This window comes from Geospiza fortis, unplaced genomic scaffold (genome assembly GCF_000277835.1).
Source record: "Geospiza fortis unplaced genomic scaffold, GeoFor_1.0 scaffold200, whole genome shotgun sequence".
NCBI classification, from domain to species: Eukaryota; Metazoa; Chordata; class Aves; order Passeriformes; family Thraupidae; genus Geospiza; species Geospiza fortis.
In genome coordinates, this window is record NW_005054353.1 from 4,750,733 (window position 1) to 4,762,856 (window position 12,124).

Below are 12,124 nucleotides of genomic sequence, written 5' to 3' on the forward strand. Positions count from 1 at the left end.
GATCATCAGGTATGTAACTAGTGGCAAAAATGTAGAGCAATACAAGAGTCTCTAACCCAACAGAAAACAAAGACAAGTACAAAGGGAGGACTTGAAGATCTGATTTCAAAATGTGTGTTTGTTAAGGGGCAGGAGAGTTGATGTTCAGCCCTGAGACACAAAGACAAAATCAGCTTTTCCTGTTCAAGAAATATTTGACTGCAGCTAATCAAGTGCAACAAACCTTAAACACTTATTATTAATTGCTACCTAATGTATCTACAGTTGAAAATGTGCCCCTCTACTCAGCCCTAGTGAGCTGAGCATCTGAAGTATCGTGTCCAGTTCTGGGCTCCTCATTACAGGTGAGACATGGAGGTCCTGGAGCTGGTCCAGCTGAGGGCTACAAAGATGATTAAGAATCTGGAGCTCTTATGAGGAGAGGCTTAAATACAGGGGCCTATTCAGCCTTGAGAAGAAGTGATTGAGAGGGGACATCATAAATGTCTACAAGTATCTGAAGGCAGGATGTCCAAAGATAGATCCAGACTCTTCTCAGTGGAGCCAAGCAGTAGGACAAGAGGCAATGGGCAGAAATTGATGCACAGGAAGTCCCACCTGAACTTGAGGAAGAACTTCTTTACTGTGCAGGTGACCACATACTGAGATTTGCCCTCTCTCCAACAGAGAGATTGTGGAGTCTCCTTCAAGAACATCTGGACATAATCCTGTGCCATGTGTTCTTAGATGACCCTGCTTGAACTGGCAGGTTGTACCAGATGACCCACTGGGTTCCCTTCCAACCTCACCCATTCTATGAATATATACCCACACAAGGTAAATTAATTTAACATCCAAGAACCTAGCACTCTTGGAAAATTACTGTCTGTTTTGTGGACTTCTGTGCTGAGTCTCAGTCATCCTAAATTTATCTGAAATTATTAAAAAATCTAAATAGCAGAACTTTAAAATGTTGAAAATCCTCAGGGAAAAATACAGCCTCTAAAAAGACAAGGCACATCCATATGGTTGATGAAGCTTAAAATACCTTACTTGATCTTTCTGGCACCCAGCCTATAATCAGTCTGCAACAAGACCTTTCTAAGTATCCGACTTTAGGAACTGCTGAACTCATGAGAAATATGAAAGTAGAAGTGAACTTGCTCATACTTCTTTTCCCATAGTGGTGAAGTAATGATCTAATGCGTGACTGAGAGGAAAGGTATGGGCAGTGCTGCTTGAAATCATGACCCCAAGGGCCTTGCTCTTTTGGGTTTAGGTCAAAGCTATAGCAAAGGTGGTGTTTTCTATTGCCTTAAAAGGATGTCTGTGTTGCTAACACAGGCCCTTGGAGGCATGATTAGTTACTCAGAAGAAAATGCTTGTCCTCTGATTGGCAAAATGTGTGTAGAAATCAGAGCTGTTACTACAAATAAAATGAACATGTATTCAATAACTATAAACTCTGAGCTTGGACAAAAACTGTCTGGCTCTAGCTATTGCTGTTCTGGAAATTAATTTTTTTTTTCATCTATGTGTTGCTTTGTCCTGCCTAAGGATAAAAGGGTATAGATTTTGAAACGTTGGACTGTTTATATAGGTACAATATTTAATGATATTCCTTAATGAAAATGTTTGAGCTGATTGACTTAAATGTTGACATAAATGGAAGAAATATCTGATTTTCATAGAAAAGCCAGTAGACTGACTACCTGCTTGAGAACAGAAACTCACATGAAACTGCCCAAAGCAGAACACTTTGTAGATAGTGGGGTTCGTTGACACCGCCAGTAGAATGTCTTACAAGGTGTCTTCATATTTGCATGTGTGTTATTAGCTATTCTGTCCCTCCATAAATCAGTATGCTTCTAAAGATTAGGAACAGAACTGTTTAGGCAGTTTCATGCAGACTTGAAAATAAGGGATGATTCAATGAGGTGGCCTATAAACAACAAGACTTCTCAGTTCACGAAAAATTCACTTTTCCAGGTTTTAATCATCAGAGTAGCTTGGAATACAATTCAGTGTATTTGTATTTTGATTTCACTGCTGATAGCTCATGTGTCATCCTATTTGTATTAGTTGTGCTGAAATTAAGAGAGTTGTAGGATCTGGATCAAGATATTATCTGCCTCATTAATTGTAATGGAACTACTCACTGAATGAGTGTGAACAAGACAGATTAATGCGCATTTAAATCCATGGGCTCAAGTGTAACAGTTTTCATTGACAAAATTATACAAAGGAAAGTCCTGTTCCTGCAGATCTTTGTATCTGTTGCAAACAAGGAATAGCTAACTTCAGGATAGGTTAATTAAGGATTAAAATGATCTTGATGTATTTCAAGTCATATAGAAAGAAGAAATTGTCTCCTAAATTGAGAGAAGGGAGTGCAAAATGAAATTACTACAGGAAATACCTTTTGCTCTGATCATGCTAGAGATGTAATTCTGTGGCCATTCTTTTTTCATCATTTGATTGATTGATCATTTTTTCCTTTAATGTTCCTTAGATTTGATTTTGCCACTGAACGCAAACATAGTAAATAGAAATGCAGTGTGACAAATACAGATCGATTATAACAATCCAAAATGTTGATTTAGAAATTCACAGTTCTCCTTGTAGAACAACAGAAATATTTTGTATAGGAAGCACTTGCCAGTATTGCAGAAAGCCTTTCAGAGCTCAGAGGTAATGCAGTAGATCTAGATTGTAGGAGCATCAGGGAGATGAGAATCTTGTCCTCCAGAGAATTCCAGCTGTTTAGCACAAGGCTGAGAGCAGATATCTTACAGAACCTTCCTGAAGTATAATAGTAGAAAAAAGCATCTTTCAGATTTATTTTTCATCTAATTTTAAAAACCCTTTGTCTTGGCACACATATTCAGAGGTGCCATATTTCTTCTTTTCAGGTCAGTATATATCATGGAATAGGCTAATATTTTCCAAAGCCAAATCCAAACCTGCCCTCTCCTCAGAGATTGTAGGAATGTGACTTTGAACTTATGGCAAATTGTAAAACGTCTCTTGTATGCTTCAAGTACAATGTAGGTACAACTTACCTGTGGAAGTATGGAAGAGCAGTGAGATCAGCTTTCATTCATTCCTTCTGAGTTTTAAGTGTTCTAATCACCTTGGTGATTAATAAGGTTGTTGGCACAATCATCATGGTGGGCTTTAGCAACAAAAGAACACCAAATGACTGAATTTCAATGAAACCTCAGGACCTAAGCTTGGGAAGTAGTGGCCATCTCTGAAACCCTGTTTAATGTGTCACAGCATTCTGAGTTTGACACCATTAGTGTAACCTCTCTCAAAAAGAGATTTTTAGACATGTGTTTTCTGATAATACCATTGAGCAAGGAGGAGAAAAATTTCACTGCAGGTGTATTCATGTTAAACCAATTTTAGCTGTAACTTTGGGAATTTTTTCAGTAAGACAAAAAGTCAAGTAATTGATTAGCTGCCCCCATTGACTAATCTGTCAGATCTTCCTGCATGCCAATCAGAATTTTGCCTTTAAAGTGGAGGAAGTAGTTCTTAGGAGCTTAGTTTTAGAATTATTCATGTCACAGAATGGTAACCAAATAATTAGTGGGTTGAGTAATTTCATTCACTGATGCGCAGGGAATGCAGTAAGAATTGTTTGAATCATAACTGGGTTACTAAAGATGTGGAATATGTGGCTGAAATGACAGCTTTTAATACTGTTTGCAAGTAAAATAATTTTATTTTCCACATTATTTTAATCTATATTTCATTTTACATTGTATTGTTCAAAGGAGGCATCAATAATCCAGTTTTTCTGCTGTCATCTGTGTGATCTCTGTGGCTTGGTACTGCAGATCTTGATTATTGAATGTTCCTCATGTCAGCGCATCCATGCAGGACTGTAATTGGAAAGAAGAAAATCTGTGATGCTGCTGTGAGTTGTTCCTAAAGGAAGAGTTGCAAAACCAAGCAGTTCTCTGGGGTCTTAGACTGCAAGTACCATAATGCAGTGTGCCAAATGTGCATAGCAAAATTGCAAACTTTGGTGAATTTTCATCATCTCCACTGAAAAAAGAAATCTTTTTAGTGGTCCTGTAGGCAGTATGGATGGGAAGATTCATTTTTTAACACGTGCTGTAGCTAAGTCCCCATACTGCCTAAACTTTACTTTTAGCGCGTAGTTAAACGTTGTTGTCAGAAGTCTGGCACAGTTCACAAGCAGGATTCCTTCTGTCATCCATTGATCACTTGATAGCTCTTACGAGGGGCTGCCAGGAGAGAAGGAAATCACTTGCTGCCTGTACAAAAGCATGTTGACCCTGGTGCCTGGCCCATGCAGACAGACATGGGAAAAGTGTGCCTGTACTGGGGCCTGGGGTAGAGCCCTTCTGTCACCTTCTCAGTGACAGTTTCTGTGTTTGCATGCAGCTTTCTGTCAAGCTTTAAAATCAAACCAACTTTTTGGAATTCAGAGCAAGCTCTGAATTCCAAAAAGTTGGTTTGATTTTAAAGCTTGGCAGAAAGATATGGCTCCAATAACTCATGAAACCTCTTTTAAACTGCTGGTGAAACCTTGACCATGTTCCCATCAATGGGAAGGTTTGAAAGCTGGAGGTTACAACTGACTTGACCAGGATTAGACTTTTGCCTTGTGGATCTGTGCATGGCTTATAATTAAATTTCCAATTCTTTTTAAAGATGCTGAAAATGTGTGGTGCCTATTGACTTCCTGTAGGACCTCAATAGGATGTTAACATTTCGAAAGACAAATTTTTTATCTACTAACTTCCGATAAGAATTTAAGATCAATTTTAGACTTTTAAATTTGATCTTTTAGCTACTCCATTAATTTAAGCAATAGTACCTGTCCTACATGTAGCTACTACTAAGGTGAGTACATAGAAACCCCACAACCTTGCACTGCAATCTAACCTTTTGCTGAAAGTGCAGATGTTCTTACTTGCTTACCAGTGAGCTGTTGACTGGGATTTCCTTTATTCTGCTGTACTATTGCTGCTTTCTCTTTTTGCTCTTGATGTTAATAAAAAGCTGAATATAAAAATAAAATTGTGAAAATCAGAACTGATGTGTGAATATGACATTCAAGAGCTTTTTTTTTGTCTCTCTTTTTAAAGAGAGGCAATATTTGCTGAATGTAAGCAGTATGTATGGCTCTGTGGGTGTGCATACCAGAGCATGTTTCTGAGCCTTTTTGCAATAAACTGCATGATCATACTTTAGCTTTTTTGATCCCAGAATCTTAACACCACCTTCCATCCAGTGACCCTATAATGAATGTTGCATTTACATTACCAAATCTCATCACCATATGTCCATGAGTGCTGTGGGGCTCAGATCAGTTGAAGACTGCTGAAGTTAGGTCTGTGAAATAAAATACAACTCCTATTCTTAAGTGAGGTATTTCTGCAAAAATTATGTTTAACAGTATGTATGCCAAGGAGAAACTAATTTGAACTGTGTTTTTCATGAGGAAAATAGTTTGTTAAATACTGACAGAGAGACTAAGTAAACTGCCTGAGGTTTAGTTTGTAAATGTACATACAACAAACATAAGAAGAAAACTGTACTAGTTAAGAGATTTTTACTAACTTCCTGGGTGCATTTTTTTCAATAAATTATCCATGTGCTTTGAGGAGATAGTTAAGATTGTTTTTCCTTAGAATGATTGATAACAAAGGGCATAGAAACAGACACCCAGGCTGAATTTGAGGGTGAGTCATTCAGACAAAAATGCCAAGTAAATCCAATTATTTTCATTATACTTCTCTGAAATGATGGTTTAGTATATAGCTCAGCTGGGACAGATTTGTGGACTAGCATACATAGTGTCATTTTTAATGCCTTATGGGTTTCCTTTCTGATTTAGTGATATTTTTTTAATATCATAAGAAGACTTAGTGAAGATTTAAATTTAAAGACAGTCCCATACCTTTATAAATTTCTGTATGTTACATATGCATATATATTTGCTCACCTGAAGAAGGGCATGACAAAGAACCATTTTTGTATATAGTTTATCAATTCTACTGAAAATACTTAATTATTCATTGTAAAAAAGCTTTTTCTACAGGGTAATTTATTATTTATTCATAAAATTTTTGACAAATGACGTTTGAAAGGTTTCAGATGATGACATTTCTACCATCATCTTTGGAAGACTCTTGATGATCAAAGAAGAACACCATTATGAACTTTTTCCTTGATTCACAGCCTACTTTCAATGTGCCCCTTTTATTTCAAACTCTGTAAGGAAAGAAATTACTTGATTCTACTGCTCTTTTGTTCCTCTATCCTTTCATGTGCTTGTCTAACAATCCTCTAATAATTTCTGAACTGGCAGCCAATTTTAACCAAATTTGACTGAGGATTAAAGGTCCCAAAACTATTAAGGTCTTATACACTTCATGAAAATTGATACTAAAGGAGAGAGACTCAAGTCAGTGCCCCACTGTGCAAAGCTCACTCACAGCTTGCCACAGGGAATCTGCTTAACTGATTGCAAGTTCATGCTGGTAAAGTTAAACAAATGTACATATACTGGCTACTTCAAGCCTTAATTTTGTAGTGAACAACAGTACTGGGTTTTAAAGATTTTGTACCAAAAGGTTTTCTTGTGCTTTTTGCATTTGGCCCTCCCTTGACTTTTCATCTTGGCAACTGATTTTTTGCTTCTTCAGCAGGAAGCTGCAAACATCTTTTTAGAAGTGCACTTGAATCAATGTCTACTGAATTTCAGATGCTTTCAAAGTAGCAGCCTGTATATCAAGTTCACAGCTCACGTGTTACTAGCAGCTCATATTCTGTGAGTCGTTACAAGGAATCCTGAGAAGTTATGGCTTGGTTCACTTCATTCTTAGATTGATCATTAAAACTTCTTTTGGATGACTGATACAATTTACTTCAGAGAGATTAATGAAATCCCTTCTGATAATGTGATAGAGTAATTAAGGTTTGTTACTAGGATAAAATGTATTGCTTTAGATATTTTCAACATAGTTTAATTTCCTTTCTTGCCAAAAAACACTCTTATTTTCACAGCATCTTTCACTTTGAATCCATAAGCGTGCATGGCAGTGTAGCTTGGAGTACATCCTTACTCAGGCTGAAGTTCCACTGATTTAGGATTGAAATTTTATTCTTAATTATAATGGGTTTAATCTAGAGTAGTCCTCAGTGGAAATACAGACAGACATTTGATTTAATCTCTTTACTAGACTGCTTATTCTGTCAAAGTTGAAATATCTAAGAGATCACACAAAAGGCACCAGTTAAACATGATGGGTGCAAGCTTCCTGAGTGCCATGGGAAAGCAGTATTTCTCACCCTGTATTCACAGGCTTCCAGGCTGGTACCCTGGTACCACAGGTGAGAATTTATATTCACCTTGCACTGGAATTACTGTCCTGCCATCTTGCTTGGCTTGCTAGACTTTGACATATCACCTCTCCATAGGAGACCTTTATAGGAGTTCCTCTTTATAGTCTTCCAGGTCAAGGGGCTACAGAAATGGTCCACTGACAATTATGTCTCTTGCTTCCCTGGGAAGCTGTGCTACCATTTCTGGAAGTGACTCTGCTGTCTGTTCTTTGCACTGTACACTTGGTGATATTACCACCAAACACTTTTCACTTCCCTCCACTGGCATACCAGACTCAAGAAGGGCGCAGTCTATCAAGCTCTCCTCACTTAACTTCTATCCAGGAGTTTCCTGTAAAGAAACTAAAATTCACCCAGTACATTCATGCTGTAAAATGTGTCTGCTGAAGACTGTGATGCCTGGCCCACAGACCACCTGGTGCAGGATGGTAACATCCATGCTTTACAGGGCTACTGTCCTCTGAAACAGACTGGTCACGTTCATAGTGTATGAGTTTTCTGAGCTTCACAGAGTGACCTTACAAGTTGCTATTTTTTATATGTTTTTCTGATCGAAGTGTAACATGTGTGTTGTATTTCGGTCTTCTAGAGTGGAGATTTCATTATATTAATCTTAAGGTATATGCTGCAGGGTATGGGGTATAGGCTGTGGAATATGACAGAATGGAATGTGGTTTATTTGCAATGGTGTTGGAGGACTACACTGAGCAGGACCCACAGAGTGTAGGCTGGTCTGTGCTGTCTTTTGGGAAGAGTTGCTAGTGAGCTACCCACAGAGCTGCCCTCCTGCTTTGATGTGAACAGAGCTAGCTAATTTCCTTCAAAGGAAAACTGGAAAGTAATGTAGACAGGTGACCTCTGCCTGGGAGATTGTCAAGGAGCTAAGCACAATGTGGACATGTCCACTGAGGTGCTGGTGGGATGCACTTCATCTGCTAAAAGATATGATGTCATACTGGGGTATTGCAGGATACAAACCAGAATACCCAGCTCCTACAGGAGTTTCCTGAAGTTGTTAGTGCTTCCAATTTAAATCACCAGGTTTCACCAGGTCTGGAAAGTATAACTTTTGCTGTTTTCATGGCCTTGATCATTAGCCTACCCATAAGGAAAATAAGGCTTAGGACAGCACAAAAAACTTAAAGAACATTTTCCTTAGCTTGATATAACTTTTTAATAATGTTACTTTGCTTTATAATCATCACTTTGGGTCATTTCACACTTCTTCCAATTTTGCAATTTGTAATATTGTACTGAATGGCCTTCACTATTGATTTAAACCAAAACTCAGTTCATGTTTCTCACCATTGTTGAATGAAACTATTGTTTTGGGTGGTAAAAATAGGATTCTTTTGGTATTTGGATGCTTCTGGATACTAAAATGTTTTTGGTCGTCTCCAGGCACATGACTAAACTTCATACCAGGCTCTGAGTCATAAAGGACTATAATATCTGAATTCATATGCACTTCCTTGGAAGCATTTCCAAAATTTTTTCTTGAAGCTTTCTCAGCTATAGATGCATTAATCTGTCCTTGCTGTGGAAGTAGTGAGAACTGTGTGCTTTTTCTAGGGCTTATTCTTTTACTTTGAGAATACAGAAGGCATAGTTTGTGAGCTTAAGTTATCTTTCCTCTCCTTCACAGTGCATGCCAATGTTGATATTTCAGGGCGAATAAGGATTGCACTTGAAAATGACACTCCCAATTGTCCCTACTGACTGTTCCTTGCTTCTCTTTGTGGGATGGTTTTGGGACACATGTGCTAGATGCCGTTGGGTGAAACTAAATTGGAGTATAGACTCTCAGAGCTCATCCAATGGACTCCAGCCACAATAGGGCATTTAGTCTATGGGACCAATCTAGAGTTAGTCTAGAAGTCTCTGAAACAACCCCCAAGGAAAAAGCAAGAAAAAAATCCTTTAAATGTGAGTACTGTGGGTTTCAGGTATTTCACACTGAGTGTTCTGCTCTACCAATGCTGTCCTCTTGGTCTTCTGTGGATGTGGAAACCACGACACACAATGCAGATTTTATGTGCTTTAGAAAAAGAGAATGTCTTGCAGTTATGAGAAGAGCTTCCTGATTCTTACAGAACAAGAATGTATGGACACTATACTATCTGGGGTTTAGTATCTGGTTAACCACTACAGCACTGAACCTTGTCTAGACTCATAGTTGCATATTGCCCTTCATAACAAATTAAAGTACTCTTAAATAAAAACCTCTTTGTGTAGGGGGAGGATGGGAAAAGCAGAGTGAGTGGTTTTCAGATGTATATTAGTTTGGTTTTTACATTGATTTTACCTTTTTTTCAGAGGAGTTATTCTAGAGTTGCACTGTTTTAACAATGGAAAAATTAAGGGCTACGACTTGCCGTCCCTATTTTATTTATGTGCCCAAAATACTTTGGAGGTTATTCAAATAAATGCAATCCATTCCATTTACTTGACTGTCTGATGGCTTAATCATGCAAATAAATGGGAGGATGATATTTATTTGACTGTCTGTCATGGTGTTTCTTTGACTGTACAGTAAAGCATACTTTCTTTTTCCCCAAAGAAAAAAATTAAATTAAATGTGTAAAAACCCACCCCATGTTGTAGTGCAACAGTTCAGATTTTAAACACACATAAGTCAGGACATTCAGAGTTATGACTCCCTAGAGCTTGTAGCTCAGCCATGTTGTACATGTGGTGTAGATTAAAACAGTGATTTCCTCTCCTTTCTGTGCTCCTTTCTCTTCTGAGTCTTTTTTTCTTTCAGCTTTTCTTTATGGTGTCTGTGCTGGAGTTCCTCCATGGGATGGGTGATCCAGCAAAGGCCCTGGATGACAGGCATGAGAGCAAATCCCGTGCATGCAAGACTGGTCTGCTCGCAGCAGTAGAGGAGCACAGCAAGGAAAAGAGGGAGCCCATGGACCACTTCTGGGGAGGCCAGCAGTTCCCTTCATGGGGTGGTCCTGCCTCCACTTCGTACTCGTCTCACACATGCTATTCTGTGCTGTCCATTTTGCAGCATTTTCCAAATATTTTTCTCTTCTCCCAGGCAACTCACAACAAGGCAAGCGGAGAAAGCCTCAAAGCAGTGCCAGGGAAGATTCAGGTTGGACATCAGGAAGGATTTTTTCACAAAGAAGGCTGTCAAGCATTGGAACAGGCTGCACAAGGATGTGTTGGAGTCACCATCCCTGGAGGTGTTAAAGCAACAATTGGTCACAGCACTGAGTGCTATGGTCTAGTTGACAAAGTGGTGACTGGTCAAAGGTTGGAATCACCGAATCACAGAATAAGCTGAATTGGAAGGCATCCACAAGGATCATCAAGTCTGACTCCCTACACAGCACCATCCCCAAGAGTCACACCTTGTGCCCAAGAGTATTGTCCAAACTTTCGTGGAACTTTTTCAGGCTTGGTGCTGTGACCATTTCCCTGGGAATCCTGTTCCAGTGCCCAACCACCCTCTGGGTGAGGAACCTTTTATCCAATATCCAATCTAATATCCAATATCCAATCTAAACCTCCCCTGACACAACTTCAGGCCATTCTCTTGGGTTCTGTCTTGGATCATCACAGAGAAGAGATCAGTGTCCGCCTCTCCTCTTCTCCTTACAAAGAAGTTGTAACTGCAATGAGGTTTCCCCTTTTCTTTAAGCTGAACAGACCAAGTGACCTTAGATGCTCCGCATAGAGCTTCTCCTCAATGTCCTTCACCACCTTTGTTGCCCTCTTTTGGACATTCTCTGATAGTTTTCTATTTCACTTCTATTGTGGCGCCCAAAACTCCCCCAGCACTCAAGGTGAGGCTGCAGAGCAGAGCAGGACAATCCCCTCCTTTGCCCGGCTGGTGATGCTGTGCTTGATGCACCCCAGGACACTCTTGGTCTTCCTGGCTGCCAGGACCCTGCTGACTCATGATCAACTTGCCATTGACCAGGACCCCCAGCTCCCTTCATGTGGCACTGCTTTTCAGTCTCATTCCTCAGTCTGTACATACACACTTGAAGGTCTTGTTCAGCCTAAATGGTTCTATGAAAAAACACTTTTATTTTTTTCAACAAATGTGCACTTGTCTTGAATCTCTTCCTCAATGTGCTTTATTCATGCTGGTCTGTGTTATGGGGGTGGCAGGGAGGGGGATGTAGTAACTTAAGAACAAACCTTTAGGTCCTCATTCTGTGCATGTCACAGATATTCTGTTGATAAGAGAACCACACAGTGTGATAACATTTCTCCAGGGCCATATGTAGTCTATCTTGACAGACAATGAAGGATGGATGCTTCTCAGCATTCATATTGGTAAAAATTATCTGAGAGAATGTGAGTTCCCACAATACTTATTTTCTGGATCTTGCTCTTTTTCTGTGTTACTTTTTATATTCTGTATTTCTACATAACTGAATAAAATATTATATGCTCTTTTATGTGGTTACTGTTTCTTTGCTGGTCTCATAAATAACTTGCAGTGTTTTCTGACTTGGCATAGTAAAACTCCCAAATTTCCTCAACAGTATAAATTTCTGGAGACCAATAGGTGTAAATTGCCCTGAAGAGAATGCTGATTTGTTTGCTCTTCTCTTGGCCAAATCCTATAATGGAAGAGCTCATCTGTCCAACTGCTTTCTTTTCTACAAGTGCATATCATTATATCAGTCTCTGGATTTTCCAAAGAAAAAATACAAGTATTTGAGACTGTCATTATTAGTAGTTTCTGCTTTTTCAATTCTATAAACATTGAGATAATTAAAATATTATTCTA

General features: G+C 38.9%; 1 long non-coding RNA gene across 1 annotated transcript in view; it reads left to right on the top strand.

Moving 5' to 3' along the window:
• LOC115948152 overlaps nt 1-11,741 on the top strand; it is a 27,249-nt gene extending 15,508 nt beyond the window's left edge. The window contains exon 3 of the long non-coding RNA XR_004082006.1: nt 10,415-11,741. This is a non-coding gene — a long non-coding RNA (uncharacterized LOC115948152). The remainder of the gene's footprint in view (nt 1-10,414) is intronic.
• Nucleotides 11,742-12,124: the final 383 nt, after the last annotated feature.